The sequence below is a fragment of the Nannobrachium achirus genome, assembly GCF_963921795.1.
Source record: "Nannobrachium achirus genome assembly, chromosome: 21".
Lineage (NCBI taxonomy): Eukaryota > Metazoa > Chordata > Actinopteri > Myctophiformes > Myctophidae > Nannobrachium > Nannobrachium achirus.
Genome location: NC_137828.1, coordinates 30016088 through 30044004, shown reverse-complemented (window position 1 = coordinate 30044004; position 27917 = coordinate 30016088). Strand labels below are relative to the sequence as shown.

Sequence of the window (27917 nt, the reverse complement as noted above, 5' to 3'; positions counted from 1 at the left end):
TCTTTTGTTTTCAACGCTCAGTCAGTCTTCAGTCTCTCAGTCAGGGACGTGCAGAGAATGTTAGAGAGGTAGGGGCCTCTTTTGTTTCTTGGGCCTTTTATGCCTTTATTTGATCGGACAGTAGACTGACAGGAAATGGGGGGGAGAGATGGGGAGTGACATGCGGCAAAGGTCGCCCGGATCAGGAATCGAACCGGCGACGCCGTCAGGCATCAATGCCTATGTGGCAATGCCTATGTGGTATGCGCCTGGGCCAGTAGGCCAGCGGGCGCCCCGGGGCTGACGTTTCTTAACTTTTTCGCCGCCGTTGACAGTCCTCACCGTCATTGAAAGGGTTAATACCATGGCGCCGTTGACGGTGAGGACTGTGAATCTTACTGTATATACAGTAAAGATATTATTACTTACTTAATGTCGCTCCGGTCCCGCTCGCATCGGTAATGTCGGCGATTTGTTTACAACGCACGTTGGGCGTGCACGCGAAGTGAAGCTCCTCAATGTTAAGTCAATGGAGAGGCCCATAAAGAAACTTCATTTAAACAAAATAGCCATTTTGAGACATTTTGCAGCAGATCTAAATGTAAACAAGGCACAAGGCAGGGCGCAGCCATCTTGCCTCTTCTTGTCCCACACTGTCATGTGACTAGATGACGTAATCGTTGCCGTCAAGTGATAATCCAAAAAAACAAAAACAACCCCCTTCCAGCCCTTCAAAATAATAGCGGCGGCCTATGGAGGAAACCGCGTGGCACCGAGGCACCAAGCAACCTTCAGATTAAGAGGCACTAATTGTGTTAAAAGGGCCTTTTCGTGAAAATGTCGAAAATAGCAGACCTGCAAGCGACCTCCAAGCGACGCGTTGTGAGCTTGGAGGTCGGCTATTTTCGGTGCTAGATACCACCCTGAAGTAAGCATAATCAAGTAAAAACTGGGATTTCTACACAGATATTGCCCTTTGAACATAAGATGCTGCATTCAAGTTCAGGAGAGTTTAGACAAGTCAATTCCCTTGAATGCTGCCTCCAGGTATGGCATGGAAAGAGGGGAATTTGCATTTCTTTCACCATAGTAACAACTGAATTCATGATCTGGAGAGGACACTTTTTACAGACGGGTAAAAGGGCAGGGGCTCTAGCCCCCTTTGATGTCTATGTGTGCACGTGCCTGCTCTCGGTTCTCCTGTTTTGCTGTTGCTCCATATGCTGTATCTTTTGTCTGGGCCTTTACATGTGTGCACAGGTTGTTTTTCCATAGCAGTGTTGTAAAAAGTACTCACATGTTATACTTAAGTAAAAGTATCAATACAGCAATATAGAAATAATCCGTTACAAGTAAAAGTCCAGAATTGAAAATGTACTTGAGTAAAAGTATGAAAGTATTGGCATCCAAATGTACTTAAATTGCCAAAAGTAAAAGTACAAAATGTTTGAAAATAGCAGATCTACAAGCTCACAATGCGTCGCATCGCGACGCGTTGTGAGCTTGTAGATCGGCTATTTTCAAATAGCCAAGGGATCAAATAAGGCTAAAGTGGTTAATATGTTTTTTTTGTATTATAATGTATAACTGCAAAGTAACTAGTAGCTAAGGTTTTCAAAAAATGTAGCGAAGTAAAAGTACAATATTTGGATCCAAGATGTAGTGGAGTAGAAGTAAAAGTATTAGAAATTGGAAATACTCAAGTAAAGTACAGTTTAGGCAGGAACATTCACGTCAAGAATATAACAATTAATAACATAATGAACAGATAGACTCGGCAAGATATTGGCAAGGATATTTAACCATTTATTGCATAAATGGAATACAGTTAAACTTGGCGTTTGAAGGGCTCCGCGATCGGAGATGCTCCCTGAATTTTGTGCATGCATTTCTGAGCATGCTAAGCAAAATCAGGGAACGCAGCAATACCCCCCATAGGGATAGAATAGCAAATAGCAATAACCGTGAAAAACCGTGTAACATAGTCAAATCACAGTATTGAGCTTAACAACATTGACATGAACTTAGACAAAATCACAGTATGAGCTTAACAACATGACATGAAACTTAGACAAGATCACAGTACTTGCTTAACCACATTGACATGTAACTTAATCAGACAATCACAAGTATTTGAGCTTAGCCAGAGTGATCATGCAAAGGTGGAGGCTGGGGTGGAGGAGGAAGCAAGCAGCAAATGATTCCGAAGCTTCGGAACCAAGCATTGGTAGGGAAAGCAAGCTCTATTTAAAGGAGCCTTCCCTACTGATTGAGAGCTCTGATTGGAGTATGGCAGTCATGTGACATAATGACCAGCAGATATGTTAATGAGGTATGAGAACAGAGCTGACTGACAACTGACACTCAGACTGGCGGCGACTTGACTCCCATGCCCTGCATAAACTTACGCTATGCTTTATTTTAGGCAGGAACATTCACGTCAAGAATATAACAATTAATAACATAATGAACAGATAGACTCGGCAAGATATTGGCAAGGATATTTAACCATTTATTGCATAAATGGAATACAGTTAAACTTGGCGTTTGAAGGGCTCCGCGATCGGAGATGCTCCCTGAATTTTGTGCATGCATTTCTGAGCATGCTAAGCAAAATCAGGGAACGCAGCAATACCCCCCAAAACTAATGAGCTTGCTCTCTGTCTTGGCAGGGCTCGGCCAACCAGAGAGCGCTTTAAAACCCCCCAAAACACGGAACCCAACGCCACATAAAACCTGTGTCAGTCAGACTCTGGTTATGTGTAGCAGCAGAGCGCCACTGCAGACTTCTACATGATTAAAAGTAAAAGACTGCAGAGTCTTGAACCATGAGAAGCCATCCTAAGCTTAGCAGTAACTATGTGTAGCAGCAGCTAGCTGCGATCTCTGCGTTGACAAATTTATTTTATGCTAAAAGATACATGCTGCATCTTAAAAGAGAGACCATTCTATGATTAGTGAAATGAAATAGCTAAGAGAGGCAGCGAAGCGACGCTGCCGACCTTTGAAATAATTATTCCGTTAAGAAGCAGTTCTTAAATTAAGAAAAGGCCATCCTACCATTAGTGTATAAAGTGCTGTGCTGTGTGTGCGAGCGGTTCTAACGCAGAACCAAATTGTATTAAGCAGTTGGTCTTAAGCCATCCTACACTGCGAAGAAGAGTGAATCAGCTACGCTTGCCGAGTTGTGCCCCATCCCTTAAAGGGGGAGCGAGCTGTTTGAGGTTACCCACCATGCTAGGTAGACGTGACCCTGCAATTGGAAGTTGATATTAACAGCTGTGATAACCGTGCCAACCACCTTTGAGCAATTAATTAGCCGACCGTCTCCTCACTTAATGCCGCTCATGCTTTTGAGCAACAAGAATGACCTCCTTCCTGGCGAGTAACATTCATAGCTGCTGAGGATCAGCGTCCATAACTTCCGAGTTGGAGCCAGCCCGGTTGTATGCATAGAGAGATGTACAGGTGTGGAGCCATCCCCGATGCTGCAGGAAGCATCTCTGGTAGCCATCCTTCCAAGGTCCGATACAGCTTGCCTCGCCAGAGGACGCCAGGCAGATACCATGACATAGAGGATAGAAAGAAGTATTAGTTTGAGAACGTAGTCTGGATTGCCTTGATGCACCACCCGGCTGAATATTAATGAACTCATACAAGCATAAGGTGCTGCTGAAATATACTTAGAATCATCTTGAGACTTGTTGCAACGATCATCATTATTATAATTATTATTATCATCCACAACCACGCAATCTATATAATACATCTGACTTATCAGCCATATAATTATGCCTTTAGATGAAGATGCAGTTTGATTAACGAATGACCTGCCTTTCATGGCTTCGGGAGGAGGTCCAGGTGAGTATCCTCGATCCAGAATCCTCGATCATCGCGACACATCGATGTCGCTCATGAAACAGGCAGGCAGCCACTCCCCTGTCTGCTGAATCTGTAGCGTGCAAGCAGGCGGGCCAGCAGGCGGGCAGGCGTGCAGCAGGTGGGCAGGCAGGCGTGCAGGCAGGCAGGAGTACAGGCAGGCAGGCTCATGGTTGCAGCAGAAGTAGCGTTAGCTGAAGCTGTAGTAGCAATGCCCTCTGCAGTGCCAACCGACTCCTGACTGGCCTCATGGCATTATACAGTAGTGGACGAAACTATAAAGATAAACATGTTAGCAGAAAACACACAGAAGCTGCAGCACAACGCTGCAATGACATGCTGTAGCAGCAGCCATGCAGCAGCTCCAGCACGACGCTGAAAAGATAAACATGATGTTCGCAGCAGACATGTAGCAGCCTCAGCAAGAAGCTATATAGAAAAACACGATTTAGCGGAACATGAAGCAGCTTTAGCATGAAGCTGCAATGATAAAACCTGATGCCGTAGCAGTGGGCATGCCACAGCTCCGGCATGGAGCTGTAATGATAAACATGATGTTAGCATTAACTAGCAGTAGCATTAGCTGTAATTATTAGCAGTTATGCTAGCAGCAGCAGCAGGTTGAGTGGAGCTAGCAATAGCTGAAATTCTAGGACACATGATAGTATCTGACTGAAGCAGCAGCAACAAGAGCCATTAGCACGATTATGTGATCATTGTAGCATAGCAGCACAACTGATAAAGAAAGAAGCCTGGAAATGAAACATGATGTTAGCAACAGACATGTAGCAGCTTTAGCATGAGCATAAGTTGAGCATACAGCAAAATGGCAGAAGCCTGGAAATGAAACATGATGTTAGCAACAGACATGTAGCAGCTTTAGCATGAGCATAAGTTGAGCATACAGCAAAATGGCAGAAGCCTGGAAATGAAACATGATGTTAGCAACAGACATGTAGCAGCTTTAGCATGAGCATAAGTTGAGCATACAGCAAAATGGCAGAAGCCTGGAAATGAAACATGATGTTAGCAACAAACATGTAGCAGCTTTAGCATGAGCATAAGTTGAGCATACAGCAAAATGGCAGAAGCCTGGAAATTAAACATGATGTTAGCAACAGACATGTAGCAGCTTTAGCATGAGCATAAGTTGAGCATACAGCAAAATGGCAGAATCGAAGCAGCAGCCAGCCTATGCAGTAAATATATATATATATATATATATGTTACAGTATGTTCAAGAAACCAGTAAAAGTTGTCAAGGAGCACTCGTTTTGACGTTCACCACACACTAATCACCACCAGATGGCGACGTCAGCCACTGGATAAGAGAGTTACGTCACGTTTTGAACTCGCCGCAGACCGGAAGTGTTTACTCTTTATTTACTAGCCTAGCCTAGCCTAGCCTAGCCTAGCCTAGCCTAGCCTAGCCATTAGCTCCATTGTAGTCACTTGGACAGGGCGTTTAACGTGCGCTTGCCCAGGCCTTACGGCCTGGGCATAAATATAACGATTGCATTCACCACGGCTTCGCAACTCGCGCGGCGCTCCGCCGGCCGCGCGGCCCTGGCCCGCTCTTCGCGGCCACTCGCGCCTGCGGCGCTCGGGGGCGAAGAGCAGGACCAAGGTCCGCTGGCCTTCGCGCCGCTTGGGGCTTCGTGGACCCAGGGGGGCCTCGTAACTCGTTTGGGCTTCGTGGATACAGGGGGGCTTCGGTAGCCGCTCGCAGTGTCGTGGACAATAGAGCGGCGCACCGCCTGGAATACGTTGTTGTGGCGACCGCTTGCTCCGCCCCGTGCCGCATCACGAGTGCTCCGCGTCTCGAATGTGCTGTTTCTCCAATATACTATGACATATATATATATATTTTTCTTTTTTTTTCTTTTTTTTTCTTTTTCACCGTGTGCAAAATTACAGAACAAGTGTTTAACGCTGTTCCGAACAACGTTCAGCATGTACTGGCTGTGCATAGATACAATAATCAACTCAGTTTATCCATTTCACATGGCCACTTCAGTGTTACCATGCTAGCGTTTGTAGCATAAGACAATGGCACCCCTGAGTGTTACTAGCATTAGCCGCTAACATAAGCATTTAGCAGTGAACAAGCTTTTCACATGGCCATTCCAGTGTTCCCATGATAGCGTTGTAGCATGAGCGCATGACAACCCCCGAGTTACTAACATTAGCCTCTAACATTAGCATTTAGCAGTGAACAAGCCTCTCCCCATGCTGGAATGTATCCTCTTACTCCATACAACTCAAAGGTTCCAAATGCGCTAACATTAGCATTTAGCAGTGAACAAGCCTCTCCCCATGCTGGAATGTATCCTCTTACTCTATACAACTCAAAGGTTCCAAATGCGCTAACATTAGCATTTAGCAGTGAACAAGCCTCTCACCATGCTGGAATATCCCTCACTCAAACCTCTCTCTCAAGGTTCCTGAGTAAATAGGGAGAGCTTCATAGGATCTCCTTTTAGTAGAACTGTACCATCATGCAACTGTACTTTTCCCATGCAACCTTCTAACAAGTCTTCAACTCTCCCCACACTACACACACAGTAGCTGCTTGACCTCATGTGGCTCAAAAAGGGAATTAACCCACTCTGCACACAGACTAGGCTGATTCTAACAGGAAGCATGTTGGAAGGATGTTGAAAGCAAGCCAAATAAGCAACTTTACTTCAGAACAAGCCCGAACAAAACAACCCACAACTAGAAGTTATGGGGAAACAAGACCGAGTTGCTTATAATGGGCAGACCTGGCAACACTGCTAGACTGAGAACAGTGTGAATGTGTATGGTAGCAGTACATAGACTACACTACCCATGATGCATTGCCCATTTAACAACCTCCCTTATCAACTTTCCACCATTCCACCACATAGGACATTAACTACGGTGTTTATAAAGCCAAATAATCACCTGTGCAAGAACCTTCATTTCCATACTTAAGCAAGTGTGAGAGTGAGCGTGTTTGATCCTCGCTTGAATGCCGCAATCTCACCTACTTTACTCCAAGTAGTGGCAGTTAGTTGAATATGGACTAATTCAACTGTAGCACATGACAATCTCTCTCATGGTAACAAGTTCTTACACCCATGAAAGGCATATGTTAACCATTAAACATTTAAACCCCCTCCATAAAACTTCTAACATCTTGAAATGCTGTACCACTGAATTATCTAAGCATCAATATTTGATTCAAGACTCTTACCGAATACTAGCTGAACCACTCCTCAAGGACAGGTCCCCAACAAACACTCGGACTCAGCTTCTGCATGGCCAAACAGGCCCAGACGCAGCCACCTCCCCTTATGCTCTGCCCTTAAAGGGGCAGTGCTTCTCCTGTAAACACTTGACATGATTCCTGAATGAGCAAAGCATTAATCTTAATACACAAATATACTCAGTAGTTCCAACCTGCCTGCAGAGTAAAAGTAGCATTAGTATATGATTAGCAGCAATGTTGGGAAAAGAGGCATATATTAGAAGTGAGCAATAGCATCAGAATATCATCCATGCATGATATCAATAATAGCATAGGCTACACCTGTTTAAGCAGGATGGGAATCCCTGCATGGAGCCATGCATCTGAAGGGAGTATGGCCACACCGGCCAACATGTTGGATTAGCTGCCGAACTAGCTGGTGTTTGCAGAGTGTAGCCCTGCGATTAAAGATTTAAGAAACCCAGTGTGGCATCTGCTGGAGACAAACAGCACTGGAAGCTGGGCAGGAACAACAGTTCACATACTGTTCTAGGCAGCACAAATCACAGCCAATGCCATCATGGTTCGGGGTGCACTGTAGAGCAAAGCATGCTGTTAGCTTATGTTGCTACAAACAATTTGAAGCTTCCACTACTACCACTGTTAGCATATGCTATACTGTTGAAATGTTTTCTCTTCTGAGAAGCAAGCATGCTAGTAATACATTTTAGATGAGACCTTGTTCAAGTTATGAGTAGTAGTAAACACGTAAATGAGAACTAATGAAGTAGTGCATCATGATAGCTGTAGTTAACATTAGGCATAATACTGTTAGCAGTAGCATAGTGATAGCAACAGATATAAAAGCAGGCTAGCATTGCTATTGAAGCAGCACGGCAGTAAGCAGTATCTAAAGCAGAACCATATGGTATCACCAAGCTTTCGAGCAGAACCAGAGAGTAGAGCAGCCGCAGCAGCAAGCAGCAAATGATTCCGAAGCTTCGGAACCAAGCATTGGTAGGGAAAGCAAGCTCTATTTAAAGGAGCCTTCCCTACTGATTGAGAGCTCTGATTGGAGTATGGCAGTCATGTGACATAATGACCAGCAGATATGTTAATGAGGTATGAGAACAGAGCTGACTGACAACTGACACTCAGACTGGCGGCGACTTGACTCCCATGCCCTGCATAAACTTACGCTATGCTTTATATACCTCAAAATTGTACTTAAGTACAGTACTTAAGTAAAAGTACTTAGTTACTTTACACCACTATCCATAGTCAACGATATCCGTTTGGCTCGTTGGCTCGCCCCATAGCCATATTTGAAATGGCAAGTGCGACGTGATATATAATTACTTTTATCATTTCTTGTTGACCATTATTTGGCCTTTTGTGATGACATCGGCATCTGCAGTTACAGAATGAAGCCGATATTTTTGTTTGACACCACACTGATTTCCATTGTTACTATACTTAGGCCTACTACTGTAGTTTGCATCATGTAATTATAGCTGTCAACTGTAACGAGAAACAGCACTTTGAAAATAAAGGGTTGCATTGGCCAGGCAAATGGAGACAAACGCTGATGATTGCTGATTCCTTATTTGTTCGCCACGTTGCATGATTCCCCATTTTCCACGCGTCTCCCTAACTCACTGCTTCACAAAAACGTCTGACTCTCATCTCTGACAGACACAAACATTTGATTTGTGTTATGACTGTGTGTGTGATCCAAACGCACAGCAAGGAGGAGGCAATAAAGGGTTAAAGCCCACCCGGACGAGTTTATTAACTCTTATACCGCTTTGGACGTTCCTGTTCGCCCCAATTCTCAAGAGACATCCGCGCCAATACGGCGCTCGTTCGCGTTCGTTCGTTCGTTCGCTTACCTTGTTGAAGCTGATGAGGGGTCGCGCCGCCGTGTACTGTAAAAACATTTTCCGCGGTGATGGTGTAAAAAATCCATTATGCGTTAACATCAACGGAGACCAATTCACTTCCTTGTTGATTTCTCTGGCTGTGAGGCTCTGTGGCCAGTGACTGGTCTGAATGCACGTAACAGGCAAATCACATTCATTCTCAGCATGACGCCGCCCTCTGCTGCCTGGCAGACCAAAGTGCACTATTGCACAATCAAAAAAATAATAATAATAAAATAAATAAATGTCTATCTATCTACTATAACGTCGCAAAGGTAAGCCGCTTTTTGATGGCACCAGACCCAATAAATAAATAAATAATCTGGCAGTAGGCGAGTTAACAGCAGTCAATCAACGAGGTGGGGGGAAGAGGGGGGGGGGCTCTGCTGTCTGCCCCGACTCAGCTGGGAATCCCGGGTACTCTAGAAGAGAGGAGAAGCTGTATCAGTGACCAGGGGCGTCACACCAAATTCTGGGCCCTGGGTACAAGGATTCACTGCGGGCCCCCCATGAATGTTAACTATTGAAAAATAGCAGATATACAAGCTCACAGCGCGGCACCGAGTGCCGCGCTGCGAGCTTGTATATCTGCTATTTTTGAAAAATCTTGAAAATGTGTGCAAGAAACCTATGTCAAGGACCCCCAAGATGATATGTATTTGGCCACGGACCCCGATCTCAAAATATTTAGTTCCAAGGACCCCCAGAAGCAAAATTTGAGTTAGAAATGTTTGCTTAAAAAATACACATATTCAAAGATTTTCACACATTTTCACAACTTTTCAAAAATAGCAGATCTACAAGCTTGCAGCGCGGCACTCGGTGCCACGCTGTGAGCTTGTATGTCTGCTATTTTTCAATAGATAAAGTTATAAGGGCCCCTCCACCTTGGGCCCCATTAACTCAGTCCCACTTTCCTACCCCTTGTGACGCCCCTGTCAGTGACAAATTGATGCAACAGCAAAAAGGGAGAAAAGTTCATCAAACACAAAGCTCAGCGACTGTGTGAAGTTTAACTGGCTAGCTGTACAACACTGGGAATCTTAGCTGGCTATACTTTCGCAATAATCCATCCACAAGTTTGAGTTGGGGTGGGGGGGGGGGGGGGGGTGGATGAGTAATCCCAGTAGGCCTTTGATATCAGCAGCTGTAGTAAAGACAGCATTTAGACCGAGTGCCTTACAGCTGGGTGTGTAGCACTGCGTGTGTGTATGTGTGTGTGTGTGTGTGTGTGTGTGTGTGTGTGTGTGTGTGTGTGTGTGTGTGTGTGTGTGTGTGTGTGTGTGTGTGTGTGTGTGTGTGTGTGTGTGTGTGTGTGTGTGTGTGTGTGTGTGTGTGTGTGTGTGTGTGCGTGCGTAAAGTGCAAAACTGCTGTCTCTCAATGTTCTGTAAAATCCTTATCCAGCTGAGCTTGTGCAATACAACCAGGCGCGCGGGAACTAATACATCTCAGGGTGGGCTGGGCTGACATGCACGCGCGCGCCGCGCCAAAGGCGCGCGAGAATTTTGCGGTTATTTGGCGGATTTGGGTGATTTCTATCGCGGTTTTGGGGGACTTTTATCACGGTTTCGGTCGGTGATTTAGCAAGGAGCCACAGACAGACAGGCAACACACACACACACACACTACAATGCCCTGTTCTGTTTCACCAACAGTGTGTTTCAAAAATATAAAACCCCCAGCCATGAAGAACAATAAACTACAGCGCAAAGCCCACATCAGAAAAGGGTTAGGGTCTGACTCTGCACGGCGGCAGACAGTTTAAGAGAGAGATAAAGAGAGAGAGAGAGAGAGAGAGCACATTATAAAGTCAATCTTCTTACCTTGTTAAAACCTCACTTTATCCTTGATAGCGAATGAACTGTCCATGATGTCATGCAATAATCCCTTGGTATTAAAGTGATGTGTTGCAAATTAATGAAGCAAAACACACAGTCCACCATAAAGTAATCATGTTTCTGTGTTTACTCCTGCTGCACCGCGCGCGTTGTCATTGAAAGACTGCTTCCGGGTAGGTTTCCCTAGCAACCTAAGCACAACGGCGTAGGGAGCGCTTGGTTGTATCCTCTTGGACCGCGATTTACTATTCTATAACTCGCTAACGGCGCTGAGTCTGCTCATGCGACTGGAGGGGGCTCAGGGGGGGCTGACCAGCTACCAGGGTGGGCTGTAGCCCCCATAGCCCCCCCCCCTTCCCGCGCTACTGAATACAACCAGCAACACTTTCATGACTATAGGCTGCAATGACAGTGTGACTCACATCAAACTGCAGGCCAGTTCAGTTCGTTCAGTTGTTTGAGTGCTGCATACTGTATCGGTGTTGCTGTGTAGATGTGTGTGTTTTTGCTTGGCAGTGTGTCGGCTCACTGGTGTGTGTCTGCTGGAAGATCATGGTGGGTTCATGTCCCAGGTAGCCCGCCTGCCCAGCCACTAATCCCACCTGCAGGCTGGTTCACAGTGATTCATCTGTTTGTACGTGAGTGCGTGGGCAGCATCATTGAAGGAGGTTTGATCCTGCAGCCTCCAGATGCCACACTCCAGATGGACCTGACTGAGTCTGTAGCTACAGGGCTTTATTACAGCTCTGGCAGACTGGATTAAATGGAGACAGTGGGACGTATTGGACAGGATAAATCAGGTTAGGAGCCTCTAGGTAAACAGAGTGAGGTCGCTGCCATGTCAGTTAAATCTTGAGGATTGTTTTTTTTTATGATCAGTGTTTTATTGGGTTTTACTTTAAAGGACAACTTTGTTTTTTTTTTACAACCAGTAAGACTCCCTAATCGGGAGATAAGCGACCGTCAGGTCACAGCGTGATTTTAGGCCAAAATGTGTAGGAGCAGTGTCCAAAAATGTGTTTGAAATAATCTGCCTAATGGTGGCGCTATATGGGACAGATCCATGTTGATGAGATGACTGTAGACATACTGTGTACCGATTTGCGTGATTTTAGGGCAAAATCTGTAGGAGTAGTGTCCAAAAATGTGTTTTAAAAAATCGGCCTGAAGGTGGCGCTAAATGGGACAGATCCATGTTGATGACATGATTGTAAACTAAGTGTGTACCGATTTGCGTGATTTTAGGGCAAAATTTGTAGTAGCAGTGTCCAAAATGTGTTTGAAAAAATCGGCCTGATGGTAGCGCTATATGGGACAAATCCATGTTGATGACATGAGTGTAGACATACTGGGCCTCATTCATCAATCTGGTCGTAAATAGGGTGTATTTTTTTCCTTAAATTTCATCTTAAATTTCAGCAAGTCCAAACGTCAGTCAAATTCATCAAGCAGTGTGTATATCCCATTTTGTGCTTATCCACAGGTGTATGTCATGATGAATTTGGAGGTAAATTTAAGTGCAAAAACAAGGGTAAAAACGAGAGAGCAGCTTCCATAGTACTTATGGCAGGACCATATATGGTAGAGAGAGCATCACTAAGCACTTTCTGCTCTGGGAACCCATTCACACTATAGGCTACTAGAAATTAATCACAACTTAAACTTGGCTATGCTGTTGAACTTAATTGTGTCTTGTCAAAAAAAAAAAGAGAAAAAAAAAGAATAGGCTGCCTATTTTTTCTTCTCTATAGATCGGCACATTCACAAGGCTACGATTAGTCCTCAATCACAAAATAATAAACATGAGATGGATATTATAATCCTTTTCTACTGAACATTGCCAAAAAGATAATGTTGAAGGAATATACAGTATGAGCTGTGACACGGCTGCTTTCCGATATGGACCAGACCAGGTCAGCGAGCTTTATTGATTATTTATGGGTTAGGGGAAATTCTTTTTTTTTATTAATATTTCAACACTGTCCTGTAAAGCCACATGTATTCTTATCAGACCGAAGGTAAGAGTTATTTTGCTTTTGTGTGTAGCGTTATGTGTTGATGTGATCAATAGGCCTACAGTAGCCTAGTTTATTATAAATTAAAGCCTAATCAGTGGAGGGTCGCGACGCCCCCCACCTTCTCGCCAGCAGAGGAACTTGAACTTGGACTTGCTGCATATAAAAACTTCAACTTGTCTCGTCAAAAAACAAAGGAAAAAAAGGAAAGAAAAACATATCGGCATCACATTGACAACATAGGATATGAATTAAAACTGTTCTGATCCCGCAGATTACAAAATGGATGCTGAACGTAATGCTCTAATGTAGACTATAGAATAAAGTGGTTTACAAGGTTCAATCCATCACGGAATAATACACTAAAAAATGATGTGGAAATATCCACAAAGTGAAACACTGCTATTCTTCATCAGAGGTAAGAATATAGGCTAGTGGCAAATACAGTAGGCCTAGGTAGTGCAGTGGGTCTCAACCAGTGGTCCAGGGACCACAGTGCTGTGCTGGGGGTTACAAGTGGTCTGGTGGTCTCCTGCTAAATGAAGGAGAGTTGGTAACCAAACAGACCCTTGGGCCTTTATAGATCCTTAACTCTTTAAAATGAAACCAAATGGACGAGTGCGGGCAGTCATCATGCGGTGCATGAGTGGTCCCCCATCGGCGGGTCCATTTGGTTACAAACTCAGTGACAGCTAATCCACGACTGAATATGTAATTGTTTGACAATTGACATATTCTTTTATTTTTTAAATACATGTGTTGGCACATGTTGGGCAGAATGGACCAATAAATATTTTATTTGATGTTTGGCACAATTCAAAATTGATTTTGCATGAAGAAAAAAGCATTCTAAATATGCACCGTGGGTTGATGGCTTATTTCCAGACCGAAAAAAAGCATCCTAAATATAAGCAAAGATTTACACCATGGTCGGAGGTGGTGTATTTTCCATCGTATTTCCAGCACAAATCCAAGACCAAAAAACATTGATGAATTTGACCCCGAACTTGAGAATCGTCCTAAATGCCGGTAAGAACAAAATATGATCGTATTTTTGGTCTTAAGTGCTTGATGAATGAGGCCCACTGTGTAGCAATTTGCGTGATTTTAGGGCGAAATCTATAGGAGTAGTGTCCAAAAATGTGTTTTAAAAAATCGGCCTGAAGGTGGCGCTAAATGGGACAGATCCATGTTGATGAGATGATTGTAGACCTACTGTGTACCGATTTGCGTGATTTTAGGGAAAAAATTGTAGGAGCAGTGTTCAAAAATGTGTTTTGCAAGAATCGGCCTCATGGTGGCGCTAGAAGAGGGGCATGTGAGAATTGATCGCGGCAACGGTTGCAGAGATATGAGCAGGACAAAAGTGTGACATGTGACTGACGGACGGACGGACGGACGGACGGACGGACGGACGGACGGACGGACGGACTGCCGGTGGAGGTTTTGATAGTAAATGCGACCTGACGGTCGCAACAAGGGTTCATATTTTAGATTGTAATTAGAGAAAAGAAATAATGAGTGTTAAAATGTTTTCATTTATTGCTTTCTATAGTTTTAGAGATTTTAATAACTTCGATTTCAGTGTTTGCATGCATGCAAGTGGCTAAATATGTCCACACAATAAGCCCATTCCCAAGATGCACCACAATCCTTCATGGGCAGATATGACTTATGGGGGCTACAGTAAATATTAATAAAGAAATCGCCGTCTTATTGTGTTTAAAAATACATATTTAGCCACATGCATGCATGCCCCCAACCAATTAAATCAGTCATTAAAATCGCTAAAACTATAGAAAGCAATAAATGAAAGCATTTTAACGCTCATCTTTTCTTTTCTCTAATTACAATCTAAAATATGAACCCTTGTTGTAAAAAAACAAAAATATCGAAATAAAAGACATGTAGACATACAGATAATGTAAATGTAATTAAGATCTTGAGGAATGTTACGTCCTCACACTCAGACAAAGTGCATCTGTTTTCAGCATTCTGCACAAATGCTGAAGATTGAAAAAGTAAACATTTCAAGGAACTTGGAAAAAACTAAACAATAGGATGAGTTTTTTCCACACTAACATACTGCTATATAATTTAGTATACCAGTAAGACTCCCTAATCGGGAGATAAGCGACCGTTGGTCGCTTATCTCCACAAATATCACAACCTCCACCTCTCACGTCATACGGGCAGCCATAGTTACACCTGGAATGTTGAATCTCCATATATGGAGATAACCTACGCATCACACAAAGTCTGACCTCACCAGCCCATACTTGGGCATGGACGACTTATATCTCCATATACGGAGATGGCCATATATGGAGATACGATGACATCACAGAGTCCACAGCTGATGATGTGGCGTGATGTCATACAATACACATGCCAAACTTTGCACACACACTCCTTGCCTGCCAATCCACAACCTCCACCTCTCACGTCATACGGGCAGCCATAGTTACACCTGGAATGTTGAATCTCCATATATGGAGATAACCTACGCATCACACAAAGTCTGACCTCACCAGCCCATACTTGGGCATGGACGACTTATATCTCCATATACGGAGATGGCCATATATGGAGATACGATGACATCACAGAGTCCACAGCTGATGATGTGGCGTGATGTCATACAATACACAAACAAGCCCTATATAAAGGGGCAATGATGTGGCGTGATGTCGTCCCTGAGTCACACGTCACACTTTTTCCCTGCTCATATCTCCGCATCAGTATGACATCACACTGCTGACATCACTCTGACATCACAGAGTCCACAGCTGATGATGTGGCGTGATGTCATACAATACACAAACAAGCCCTATATAAAGGGGCAATTCTCACCAGGGAAGAGAGCATTCCTCGACTCAGACCTTATCGCCAGGATCAGATGTCAGAGTGATGTCAGCAGTGTGATGTCATACTGATGCGGAGATATGAGCAGGGCAAAAGTGTGACGTGTGACTCAGGGACGGACGGCCAGTGGAGGTTTTGATACTAAACTGCGACCTGACGGTCGCAATTATGGAGCTCCTTTCCCCTCCAAGCTACTCCTCTTCTCTCCTCTCTTCTTACATCACCCAGAGAGGAAATAGGATTCTGTTTCTCTACAGTATAAACCCTGCAGATTATACTCTGTCCAATTCCCCAAACACTATTCTATTATATAGTCTGTACCCACTGACTTTATTGCTTGATTATGACATAGACATTGCTATGTTGCTTGCTAGTGCTACTTGCTAACCAAAGAAACAGGCAGAATAGGAGCGCTACGAACTAGTAATCAAACACAACATAACATGTCTGCTACTGATGTTTCATAGCGAGATCGATACGATCGCATATTACCGCGACGGGCGACGCAATGTTTATGTTTGGGAATGTGTGGTCCGGTCCGGCGGCGGCGCTGGGTTATATGGAATCACACATGAGTTCTGGGAAAACCTCACCCACGCTGCTCACAAGACGTTGATTCACGACCCTGATTCGCCAGACGGATTTCCAAACGAGGAAAACCTCTTCAGTGAGAGCAACACCAGACTCCCTGAATCGCCAAAACAAAATTTTAAAGGGGTGTGGCTAGCGATTCAGGGTCTGAACCAGGCTATAAAATGGGGATAATAAGGGGACTAAACTTTGATGCTATTAACTCATTTGGTTGGGGACTCCCTGGAACCCCTCCAAGGACCCCTGGGGTCCCCGGACCCCAGTTTGACAACCGCTGCGGTAAGAGACAGTATGTGTGTATTACAATGTGTTTTGTAGAATCAAATTGTATATTCATGTGTGAAACAAATGTGTGGGTCGACACCCACCGTTTGCTGTGTGCATCCGTGGGTGAACATGCGTTCATATCATGCATGCACATGTACAGTTCATTTATACCTGATCGTTGTCGCTTGCTTGCATGTACAAGTCAGAGGCTGCTTGATTTATTGACTTGCCAACATCTCCCACCTTGAGTTATGCATAGGTTTTCTTTCCATCCTGACCTCTTTGCTCGTGTGTGTGTGTGTGTGTGTGTGTGTGTGTGTGTGTGTGTGTGTGTGTGTGTGTGTGTGTGTGTGTGTGTGTGTGTGTGTGTGTGTGTGTGTGTGTGTGTGTGTGTGTGTGTGTAATGTATGTGTGCGTGCGTGTGTGTGTGTGTGTGTGTGTGTGTGTGTGAGAGAGGGAGAGAGTTTAAATCCATATATATACAGTATATATATTGTACACCCATTAATGTGCCTGTACCACCCTGGCTCTGTTCCTGCGATCCCTGTGAGTTTATTGCTTTTTTTATCGCTAAGACACTCAAGCACAGACGCGCTCACACACACACACACACGCGCGCGCGCGCATACACTAACGCCAACCCCCAAACCTAACCGCTAAATGTCTAATCCTCACAAGTATAGCAATACAAGCACACTCACGCACACACATGCACGCTCATACACCCCCACACACTCAAACGCTGCCCTCTCTGCCGTACATCAGGTGGAATAGAATAGGTTAAGACTGTAAACATGGCCACAGAACGAGCAAAGACAGGAGCTGTCAGAAAAGGGGATTGGGCTTTTAATTTACTCGAAAGGCCTTCTCTTCGAGAGGACATTTTTCTTTGCGGCGCTTGTGCCCAATTTGTGCAGAAAACGGAATGCAACTATTTGTTTTGCAAAATATACGACGGCGAACAGTTTATCCGTAGGTGCAACTAAAACTTTTATGACCCCAGGAGGTCGACCTGGGCTTTAATGAGATTTCACTTCAGACTCTGAATCACTGCTCCCAACAGTGCTGAGTGTGGTCAGCTCAGCTGCAGTGGTGGAAAATTTGCTTGAGTACTGTACTCAACTACATTTTGGAGAGTCTCTGTACTTTACTTGAGTATTTGTATTTTTGGATACTTACTGTGTGACTTTCACTCCGCTATATCAAAGACGATTTTTGTACTTTTGACACCACTACATTTCTAGGAAGGGGAAAAGTACATTGCGAATTAACCAATTACATTAATCTTAATCTTAGTCTTAAAGGGAGACTTTACTTCAAAAAAGAAAATTTGTAGCGTTCCGGGCACCTAGGCTCGTTGCAGTCTTGACAGCATGTTCCGGGTTCGAGTCTCCCCCCATTTCCTGTATACTATCAATAAAGGCAGAAAATAATCTTTACAAGCATGTAGGCCTGCTTTAACTCAAGTACAAATTTGACTACTTCCACTTGTAGTTGAGTAATATTTGACCCGGAGCATCTATTTACTATAGATTCTATAGTACAGATACTTTGACTCCAGTACTGGAGTTGAGTACTTTGCCCACCACAGCTGAGATTTCATTTCAGGCCCTGAATCAAAACTGCTTCCTGTTGAACTTACTTACTATACAGTGTGTTTTGCTTGGTCAGCTGTAGTGCTTCCTTTAGCTCTGGGAGCAAAGGGTTTCATACATAGACTGTAGAAAAATATGGACGAAGCGAAGCCATTGGTTTCTATGCAGCGCAAATGGCCCTTTCTACCTCTTGGAATGGGTGTCGCCATCATAGAATTGTAAAGGCTGCCAACGGTCACGTGCAACGCAGGGATACATGGGAGAATGTGGTCGGAGCCTCCCGAAATACAGCACACGAAGAAGAACACAGCCGGCTGGTATCAGTTTAGTTGGCCACGCCCCCCCCGCAACTTTATCTTTATTTTAAAATACATTGGACCACATTTCGACCAAACGAATATGATGGTGATTGAAAGGCAATTTTTAACTAGCGATAGGAACCATACAGTATTCATGAAAATGTTAATTAAGGTTAGAAAACGAAAGGGGAAAATGAATGGGATCCAATGGAGGGCAATTCTTTTTGCGATCGGCCGGGGGGGGGGGGGGGGGGGGGGAACAGCGCAACTAGCGGCCAATCATAGGAAGTTTTAGTTCCGTATTGGAGTCATTTTAAATCGGCAGAACTATGCCCCTGGTTTCACATCAACTGCGTCAGGTAATGTTCACAATGCCAGAAATGAAAGACTGGAAGTTGTAGTGCATGCAACCAGCCTCTGGAACGTAAAAACACCCTTGTAAACCCTTCCCCCCTGTTATACCGTCGCTGTCAGGGGCAACCGAAACCGTTACTTTTCAGGAAATGAGGGGGGAAAGGGAATCTGTGTTATTTATTATTTAGTTACAAGCACTTGTTAATATTTTGGATTCCTTAAATATTCATAAACCCCACAGGCTGACTTAAAGGAGTCATTCAGACCAAAACACATATAGGGTTAAATCTGCCTTTTATCATACCCCTTCATACGTGCTTTAGTCGATTTTTTTCATACCTGCCCCTGTTGCTAGATTTCGGATGCCCCTGTTGCTAGATTTCGCGGGCCCGCTCATAACTAACAGAGTAGATAGTCCTTAGGCTAGTGCGGTTATTTCTTTAGCTTCAAAGTTAGTATTTTTTTATTGGATTGTGTTTACACAACGTCCTGAGACCAACCAAACCGCTGTTTTGACCTCTCAGGCACAGAGCAGAGCAGAAGGCGTTTCAGGTCACAGGAACACATTCCAAATGTTTGCACGACCCTATCGTGTGACAAAGTATAAGATATGGCATTTAATTCATGAAAAAAAATAACACAAAAAGATGAAATAGGGAGATACAAGGTTTCTGCCCAACTGTGGCGATGTATGGCGAGCTGTAGGCTCCTTTCATATGTCGTGAAATAGGTTTCATTTATCATCACCGCGGCGTTGCAGTAGCTAGTCAAATCAATTATAGACCAGTGGGAAATCACAGGGCAAGTGACAGTCAGCGAGAGAGATGTGACTCTTTTACTGTACATCTATCATCCCCTGGAGAGAGCATTATGACCTTCACACCTAAGTGGAAGCCAACAGGAAAGATGGAATTTGTGCTTCGTGCTTATACGTCCATCATCTTCACTGAAAGCCCACGTAGAAGGAGCATCTCCACTCAAAGCCCTTTAGAAGCGCCTACCAGTCCACTGTCAGTATGCGTGTCGTGTGTGTAGGAGAGAGAGTCACAGCTGAGCTGAGAGCAGGGGCGTGAATTGCGTTACGCTATTGCGTGGGGGCCGAGAGTTGTTTGGGTCTGCTTTTTTGTTGTCCTCCTACTTTAGCAGGTGAATTAAGTAATTAATATAAATAATGCTGGTTTTGCAGTCAATTAAACTGTGTGCTGTTATTAATGTAGGCCTAGTTGTCTTAATGGATGATATTTATAATGCAAAAAAATCAAGTGGTTGGTTGGGATACATTTTGTCATGAAGACATTAGCTTGTAGATGTCCTCGCATTTTGCTGTCCGTCCATTCTGTTCTGTTTTTTTGGGGGGGGGAATTAGTCGGCAGCGGGGGGGGGGGGGGGTTGTTGAGGGGGGCCTTGGTGAAAATATTGCGTGGGGGCATGGTGGGGGCTTGTTACGCCAGTGGCTGAGAGGCCCTCCTCCGATGGTGGTCTGTACAGGGGACGCGTGGTGATTATGTGGTCATGTGATTATGTGGCAAACTGCTCAGGCTCCCCGCTGCTCGCATGCTCGCTCCGTCTGCCAATTGAATTAACCCCACTTTTTTACAGTCGATGTGAAGCAGCCGACCTCATTACGTACAGTATAGGCGGTTCAGCAGGGTCCATTGCCGGCGTGGTAGATCTTCTCCTTCAAGTCCATCTACCGGGTCCCGGATCCAATGGTGGAGACGTGTAGCCTCGCAAGCCATCCCGAGTTACGTCATCACCAATGTACTTCCTTTCTCGGTCTGGTGTCCCTCCCATCGAGTCTCTTTATTAGAATTTGGTTCTCAATTTCCAATCAAAAGGCTGCATTTCGAGCGAACCCGCCTCACACCGCTCCTGATTGGTCGAGCGGCTGCTACAGCTCTCGCATTTTGACAACAAAAATGGCGGACCCCATGTCCGATGCGAGTTCACAAATCGCAAATAAAAGCTGCATTAAGCGAAGTTTTATCTGAAATCAACGGCATCTCATAACTTAAAAACGAACAACAGTTTGCACCTTTGGAATTTCTGTCTGAAAAAGAAGTATTTGATGTTCTCCCGACGATGTTTTGATGCGCTGATGACTACTGAATGGACCTGTCAGTCAAAGTAAGTAACTACGTCATCGCGTAATGCATTGTCTATGAGGAACTCCCAGACTCTCATTTTGGAGAGTCTGGCTGTTGCGAGGCTAGGAGACGTGTGCCCTCTGCCGACTCCTGATCCTGCTTCCAGGATGTTGTTAGCCATGCGTTTGTGGACTGGTCCTCAGGAATAGAACTGAGCATCTCTCGCACGCACACACACGCGCACTTACACGCACACAAGCACACATACACAGGCACACACAAACTTGTCAAACCGTAAAATGGAAAAAGATAAGGTTTCAAACCACTGATAGGCATCGATGAACGCTGTGACACATTTTACAGTGGAAACCGATAGGACTGAATGAGACGTCGTAACCTAAACGTTTATGGAATGATAACGTTCACTTGTATAACACCACACCCGGTCCTCTGCCATTCATTTATACTGTAGATCTTGTACGGCTGCTTTCTGCGAAGATGTTTAACAATCCTGTATAATTTGCAAAAAAACGCCTATACACAGCATACCCAAAGTAAATTGATTGCTGTTTTTAAACCATTTGGAGTAATGCATTGGGCATGGTCTCATTTTGAAGGAAACATTTTGAAGTTTTCCCCAGAAATAAATAATCACTCTGTGTGCAACTGACATTGATTAATGCAAGTTTTAACTTACTGAAATAGCAGGTTTTTAATCCTCGCCTAAATATTTTCAATAAATAGATGCCTGCATAACACTGTTATTATCATATAGGAGCTGAAAAACACAATGTGGACATATTTTGAAGCCTTACCTAGCCCAATTTCAAAGGACATGATAAAACTACAGAATATGAATATTTTACACATGTTTTAGTAATTGTATGTCTATGCGTTTTCATTTGGAGACATTTGCATATATTATATAAAAAGGTCAAACAAGGGCTAATAGACTGGATTTTAATTATTTTTATTTTGTATTATTTTTATTTATTTATTATTATTATTATTTTATTTATTTATTTTACCGCTTTTTCTAACATTCTTGGTCTGACATTCAGCGTGCTGCTGCGTATTTACGCATGGCCACGTTCCTGTTGCGCATGGGGTTTTGGGTAATGTAGTTGACTTCTACCAAAAAAAAGTAGACATAATTCTATCGAGAATTTCATTGGCTATAAGATGTGCCAATCATCAGAACAACCTGTAGCCATTGGCTGAATCTATAGCCCAGGAAACGTGACTATGCACCTCCTATGAACACAGTCCATTTGGTCGCTATTGGGGGGATGGGACAGGACTAGAAGCTCCAATTGGGTGAAATTAAGTGTCAATCATCATCGTCATAAATTAGTTTGGAACAGACCCGCAGCCATTTTAGAAACCAGGAAATGTTGGTATAATGAAAATGTGGACTGGATTTACAAGGAAGAAAACGTGAAGAATTGTTATTGTCGTCATTACGTTTGTAGCGGTGGCAATGGGAGAACAGTAATGTCATGAAGGAAAACATGGTTTGGACTATTTTCAATCAATGGCTTGGATTATGTTTACTTTCCACGAAATAAGGACATCATTATTGTGGAAATAGATCATGTTGGTGGACTAGAATCCAACTTTGAACGTGAGTAGCTGCAACTTTATGAACATTTCTTTGTTTGTGTATGTCGGACTGCAACGTTGATATTAGCGCAAGATGCTACAAACATTGTACACATCTGTAATCACAAGACCTGTAGCTTTAAATAGATATGTGACTTGCCCGTGTAGGTGAAACACACGCTTGCGTGTACGTGAATGTTTGTCAAAGTGCGGCAGCCGGGCCCGCGGGCGGGCCGAGAACTGTAAAGAGGTTAAAATGCCACTCCCCCCAAAATAATTGTTGTTTTTGAACTTGGGTGTTTATATTAAGCATTAATATGGATGTTTACCGCGCTCTCTGTGAAAGCAGGTGTGGCACCGTGGCACGTTTATATTTCTGGCCAAGTTTGGATGTGTGAACTGCAACTTTAACGTAGAGCGTAAACATAAAAGACACAGAGCCCTGAGCGACTCCACTCAACAACGTACAGTATGGGGTTAAGTGATTAATCCGTTTTTTTTTGCAGCGTACTGTACCACCAACAGCAGAGCAAGCCGTGCAAGGCATCAGGAGCAGCTTGCTCAAGGACGGCTGCTCCTGAGCCAATTACACCACGTTGTAATTTACTGTCCCTGTCTAGGGTTGGATAGGAAGACCACACCTTTATTAGACTATAGCAGGGGTCTTCAACGTGTTCAGGCCAAGGACCCCTTAGTTGAGAGAGAGATGAAGCAGGGACCCCCACAACCTCTTCATAGATTCCATATAGTTTCATCGTTTGACAGCACAATCATCAGTGTATTTTGGATTCATGTCAATTTGTGTTTTCAGATATTTAACCACTTGAGCTGTCATTACCTAATAAACTTGACCTTTAACTCTGTACTTAGTCTGCTCTTTTTCCCCCCTACACCAAACCTCTTTCCCGAAAATTGCCGATCTACAAGCTCACTGCGAGGCATGGTGAGTAGTTGTAGTTCTGGCTACAGTTCTCAGAATATGGACACTAGGGTTCAAGTTGTTAATTTAAAAGGTTTTGGAAGATTTTTAGGACCCCCTGTAGTAACTCTGAGGACCCCCTAGAGGTCCCGGACCCCCTGTTGAAGACCCCTGCTCTATAGGCCCTGGCTATCTTCCACCCGGCGCTAGAAGGTGCTAAGGGGCAGCGCAGTTGTCCCCCAGGGCTCCATTAGAGGGTTCCAGGGGGTGCCCAGCTAAATGAATGATAGATAGCTATGAACCAAACTGACCCTTAAATTGTTATACTGTAACTCTGACAGTGTACAAATGGGACCATGCATTTGGACCCTTATGGGTCAATTTATTACAGAAAGTGTATATGTTTTATGTGGCCCCACCCACCTGTTCATTATGTAAACCTGGTTTTCAGGTAGGTGTTGACCCAGCTGAAGTTAGCCACACCCACAGATGTTGAAGAATGGAAAAAAGGGGAGGGGATGATTTTATGTCATTAAAGCGGTGTATTTCAATTTGGCCTTTTGACTCTGAGGCTTTCAGCTTTCAGGAAGAAACCAATATATATTTGCATATTATAACCACACCTGGGGGTCTATTAGAGTAATGTTAACACCATAGTCATCACATACAAAATGGAAAAAGTACTGTACAAAGCTATGGCAACACCTCTTTAATATATCAGTGTTTTGGAGCATTGTTGTTGTTCTCGGGCGTGGACGTGTGATGACTCAGAGCTCAGTGTGTCTGTGGGGATTGAAGGGCAGAATGTTAAACAGGATCCCAGGGCCACTGCTGTCACTGTAACATACTGTAGGCCCATGGCAGGAGCAGTGGACAGCCACACTGAGAGCTATGTGTTGAGATTAGAGCTGCACAACAACATCGCCATCGCCATATCAACATGCGCAATATACAATACATATCGCAATATACAATACATATCGCAATATACAATACATATCGCAATATACAATACATATCGCAATATACCGTTGTTTCCTGTTGAGATTGGCACATTTCACCCAGGTTTTTTCATCTCACTCACGTCACTTTGTCTGTTGACCTCACTCAGCAACGAAATAAACAGAAAATAAACAAACATAAAAATAAAACAATTCACAGGAGGCAAGCAGTGATCACCCCATGATGTGCACTGCAATGTAGTTTCAAATGCACTACATTGCAGGCGCTTTTTGAGAGTGAAAAAATAAGAAGACACTGTGCCCCAGGAAATGTGCCATGCTCAATAGGGAACAACAGTACATATCACAAAATACATATCGCAAAATACATACTGTATAGCAAAATACAAACAGTAAAGCTGGTTGCACACTGCTGCGTTTTTCGTTGCGAAATGCGTTTTTCAGGGCAAGGAGAGAAAGAGAGATAGAGAGAGCAAGGGGCCGAGTGGTGCGCGAAACGGGCGGCAGTGTGCAAACATGACTGACATAACGTGAGGTTGATTTTTTTATTCACGCGCTCCGAAATTCACCCCGATATTCGGCCCGAAAAACGCAGCAGTGTGCAACCACCTTAAGACTCCCTAATTGGGAGATATGCGACCGTCAGGTCACATACACAATATTTAGAAGGCGGGAATATGGGAAATGGGACAGATCCATGTTGATGACGTGAGTGTAGACATACTGTGTACCGCTTTGCGTGATTTTAGGGCAAAATCTGTAGGAGCAGTGTCCAAAAATGTGTTTAGCAAGAATCGGCCTCATGGTGGCGCTAGAAGAGGGCCATGTGAGAAATTAGGTCTTGATTTGGCAGTGAAGGAGTGTGTGTACAAAGTTTGGCATGGATAGGGGCAACGGAGGCCGAGATATGAGTAGGGCAAAGCGTACGTGCGTGCATACGTGCGTGTGTGTGTGTGTGTGTGTTGATGGAGCAACATGTGACCTTGAGCAGCTGACCATTGAGCCTAGCTGTACTCTCCAGGGTCAGAGCTGTATTGATCTGTCATAATAAACCATCTGATTTAATAACACACGCACACACACACACACACACACACACACACACACACACACACACACACACACACACACACACACACACACACATCCAGCTTTCTCAGAGCGCTGGGTTTATCGCACTCAGCACGATTCAACAGAGATATATCTTGAAATTTGCTGTTTCTCTGTCTGTCTGTCTGTCTGTCTGTCTGTCTGTCTGTGTTTCTCTCTCTCTCATAGTCAACTGCAAAATGTATAGTTTTTTTCTGTGTGTTTCAACGCATATCTATGAAAAAAAATGTGTACAGTTCTATATTTGAGCTGTGTGTGTGTGTGTGTGTGTGTGTGTGTGTGTGTGTGTGTGTGTGTGTGTGTGTGTGTGTGTGTGTGTGTGTGTGTGTGTGTGTGTGTGTGCGCGCGCTCGTGTGTACTTGTATTACTTTACTTGTGAGGACCATATAGTGAGGACAATTTTCCTGGTCCTCACAAGAGACATGCTGGTTTCATGGTTACGTTAGGGGGAGTTACAGGTATGCTGTGTTCACACTGGTAGCCACAAAGATACAGTCTACCTTTCATTTCATGGAAGCCAGCGACATGAAGATACAAAGATGCATCCAACGTTCGGAGCTGCTACAAAAGCTACAAATAAGTTGAGCCGGCTTCAATTTCAGATACAAAGCTACAAAGCGACAGATATGCTCTGTCTTTGTATGTTTGTATCTGCCCGTGTGAATGCATCAATGCAGCTTAACGTTAGGAGGGCAAATCCTCTAATGCAGTGTTTCTCAAACTGGATTCCAGGGACTCTGTGGGTTCCTTTAGGGAGGTATAAATGGACCCATACAAGTCTGTTACTCTGACAGTGTACAAATGGAACCAAATGGACCAAATGGTTCATTTGGTTCCATTTGTACACTGTCAGAGTTAGGGGGAGACCTTGAAATTTGAAAGTTTGAGAAACACTGCTCTAACGCAACGCCTCCCGTCAGATTCCTTTGTGTCCCTGGCGGGGTTGGTGTGATCGAGGCAACCACACTTTCTTGTTCTCTCTCTCTCTCTCTCTCTCTCTCTGTTTCTCTCTCTCTTTTCTCTCTGTCACTATCTCTTTCTCGCGCTCTCATTGCTTGCTCGCATCTTTCACTCTCACACACTCACACAAACATTTACACGTCACTCCCATTTTCCATTTTCCTTCTCTTGCACCCTCTTTCACACCTTTTTTACTCGCTGACTCAATCATATCTACTCACGCACGCATGCACACACGCACACATACACTTTCAGACATACAGTAGGTCGACACAACCGTCACTGTCAACCAGGCTGGTTGCCATGGCAATATGGGGTGATTTTTCCTCCTCATTATTTAACATTGGAGAGTGGTGAGTGTCGTGGACCGGAGGTTGAGACAGCAGGAACATAGTGGTGAGACAGACCTCGTAAGGGACCCATTTCGACACTAAGAGTTATGGGGGAAATGAAATAAATAAAAAGTTTGACAGCCACTGAATAATACCGACTTGCACGCCCTGTGAGATTAAAGCCATAGTATGTAACTTTGCCCTGTGTTTAAGTAACAAACAAACAATAACAAAACAATAAATACTTTTTTACCCATCATTAAGTAATTAGCCACTGGAATGATTAGTAAAATATATATATATATATTGGTGTGTTAAAATTAACACATGGCAAAGTTACATGAATCATGTTGTCGTTCGTTTATTCGGTGCGTTGTCGTTCGGAAATCCAGTGCGCGGCGCACCGGTGTGCTGAGTGCACGCACTGAAAGACCCTACTCAGAAGTTGGGGTTTGGCAGTGTGGTGCGTTGGTGCGGTGTTTTGATTGGTTGGTTTTCATGTCGGTGTCTCGCACTTCTCAGCTGTGAACAATAGCGTAGGAAATGATAACAAAATGCACTATTTGCTGTTTATTGGTCCTTTGGGTTTTATTGTTACACACGCATCAACGTGGAAACTTAACAGCAGGTAGGCCAATATTATGAATTAAATTACCTATCAATAGCAACGTTACGTTAGCAACTGCTGCTTTTAAGAAAGTTTTCCGACTGAAAAAGCACACAGTTGCCTCTTATCTGGTCGTTCGTAAACAAGCCACACTGAATGCACTCTACAACGTCACCGCCCACTGCACTCACTCACTACCTACCTACACTGAGCACACACCCGGTGCGCACTTCCGAACGCACCCTAAATGTCTGGAGACTCTCATCCAGGACAGACTTTAGACACGCCTCATCAGGAGACTTGGCTCAGATCTGAACCCCATTTGATTTGGCGTCAGGAACCCGTTGCGACCTAATGCCCTTACTGACGTCGACCGCAGGCAGGGTTTGAACTCAAGACCATCTGCACGACAGGCGCATGCTCTAACCGCTGCTACACTAGGGCAGCCCCATGAATGGCAAAGTTACATGCGCCTTTAACGTCCTAGGTTGTCCTGCATAAACCGGGTCAGTCTTTGTG

The 27917-nt window shown here is 44.1% G+C and overlaps 1 protein-coding gene across 1 annotated transcript in view; it reads left to right on the top strand.

Annotated features, from left to right (window-relative positions):
* The window catches only part of LOC308306676 (rab effector MyRIP-like), a gene marked incomplete at both ends in the record, with an annotated part of 272832 nt that overhangs the window by 195261 nt on the left and 49654 nt on the right, over positions 1-27917 (top strand). The gene's annotated exons all lie outside the window — the stretch shown is intronic.